The sequence below is a fragment of the Odontomachus brunneus genome, unplaced genomic scaffold, assembly GCF_010583005.1.
Source record: "Odontomachus brunneus isolate Ranch 3 - 2012 unplaced genomic scaffold, Obru_v1 Obru_scaffold_284, whole genome shotgun sequence".
NCBI classification, from domain to species: Eukaryota; Metazoa; Arthropoda; class Insecta; order Hymenoptera; family Formicidae; genus Odontomachus; species Odontomachus brunneus.
In genome coordinates this window covers 136,632-139,044 of record NW_022639734.1, presented here as the reverse complement: position 1 = coordinate 139,044, position 2,413 = coordinate 136,632, and the positions used below count along the sequence as shown (strand labels likewise).

General features: G+C 32.3%; 1 pseudogene; it reads right to left on the bottom strand.

The window, feature by feature from the left end:
* LOC116853183 overlaps positions 1-459 on the bottom strand; it is a 10,433-nt pseudogene extending 9,974 nt beyond the window's left edge.
* Between the last annotated feature and the right edge of the window lie 1,954 nt (positions 460-2,413).

Genomic DNA, 2,413 nt, shown 5'->3' with positions numbered 1-2,413 from the left:
TCACCGACTTTCCGCATCGTTCGTCGTACTGCATCACTTGACCTTCAGCACTGCGACGTTTATCCCAATCTGTATGTTGACCTTGAAACTGTCGAGGAACATTAATACCTATGTGAGTATTAACTTCATTATTATTTGACACAGATAAAGATGTTGCAGGGATACGCTCTATATATATGTAGAAGGTGGACTATAGGATGAGTATGGTTGTGTATATATAGGTATTTGCAATTGCACATATTGATTTTCTTGTTGTGGCGGTACGTAGTGTATGGGGACAAATGCAACATCTTGATAAATATTTTGTGAGGAATTTTCTTCGAAAATTCCTCTCAACTCCCTGATGTCTTGTTTCATGTCTTTGTTAGGAGCCGTTGCTCTTGAAATTGCGAGAGCTTTATCAGAAGAAGTCGTCTGGTATCTTTGCGGTCTTGTAATTTGTCGTTTTGGGCGATCCATCTGTGAAAATATTGTATCAAATATATATATATATATATATATATATATATATATATATATATATATATATACATATAAGCATAGACGGAAATATTGCTTAATAGATTAAATGACTGTCTTTAGCGCCTGCAACATATGTATATTAATATAACAAGTGTTTTCGATATCCATCCTCGAAAGCTTATTTATGCGTACGCGCTTGCTCTTCCTTGTATGGATACGGAAAATATTTGTTACATCTATCTACATGTGTTAGCCGCTAATCATTGGAATACAAAGTAATATTTCAGGCAGCGGATACATTTATATACGGATAGATACATATATATTTGTCCTCTATATATATTACTTTCTTGCGTGCGTAGTGTACTGTATTTCTCGTCGATGCTACCTTGTAAACACTAACAGTAACGTAACGTTAACGTTACAATTTCGCTTTTCCTTGCTCTCTCTTGTTAACAATAAATAATTGATATTCTTCTCTTTAACCAATAAATTATAATATTTTTCTAAAAGTTTAAAATGGATTTACTCATTGTACTCTTGTTGAGTATTATGATATACTTATAATTTATGGTGAATGTGGTAAAAATGCGAGTCTTGCCGCACAATAGTACTCACTACGGTTTCCAGAGCATAGAGCTTCGACTCAAAATATAATTTTGCGGTTGATAAATCGGACACGAGAAACAGGATCTGTAATACCCCAACGCAAAAATATTGGCGCCGGACGTGAATGATACGCCCGTATAAATAAAAATGAAAAAGCAGTTTTAGAAATGTGCGAAGAAGATTCATCTACAAGTGCACGCAAAATCAGCTGAAGATTAAATATCTCGAAGAGTTCAGTACAACTCATTTTAAAAGAAAACAGGATGCATGCTTATCATTTCACCAAAATACAAAATTTATTACCGCAAGATTATGCATGCAGAATTAAGTTTTGCACATGATTATTGGCACAAGAACCGGATTTTATCGAAACAATTTTATTTACGGACGAATCCTGCTTTACGCGCGAGGGTTCTTTTAATACGCACAATTCTCATATTTGGAGCAATGAAAATCCACACAAATATCGAATTAAAAACTATCAACACCATTTTAGTATAAATTTATGGTCTGGTATACAAAATAATTTATTCGTAAGTTTTCTGTTTATTATTTGTATTATAGCTTATGTAACAAAAAAATGATGTAATATTTTGGATGTAAGGTTTGTTTTAGAACAATGCATATCTATGTAATATCTATAACATATTAAATTACAGATTGGACCGTTTGAAATGCCCATAAGACTTGATGGCAATATTTATCAAAATTTTATAAATAATAATTTGCCAGAATTGTTGGAAAATATTCCACTAAATATTCGGCAACGGCTTGTTTTTCAACAAGATGGTGCACCACCACATAATGTGAGATGTGTACGCCAATTCTTGAGTGAAAAATTTCCGGATAGATGGCTAGGACGCGATGGTCCTATAAGTTGGCTAGCACGCCCACCCGATCTGACGCCTCTGGATTATTTTTTATGGGATCATATTAAAGAATATGTGTACAAGGAACCAATTAATACTCGCGAAGAATTACGAGACAAAATTGTTGAAGCAATCGGCACAACGACACCAAACATGATTAGAAACGCAACAAGCAGTCTACTGCGACATGCACAATTGTGTATTGAATGCGATGGGAGACATTTTGAACATTTATTATAAAAAATATTTTAATTTGTTATTTAATCTGTTAAACTGTTTTGTTGTTATTAAAATTCATTAAATATGTTAAAAGTGTTAATTTTTTAAAGTGTGTTAAATTAAGGTTTATTAAATACGTTTGAATTATAATTATTGTTTAAATTGATTTTTACTAAAACCATTACAATTTGTATTTCATTACGAACATTCCAAAATGTTTTAAAATACAAAATAAACAGCTATTAATTCTATTA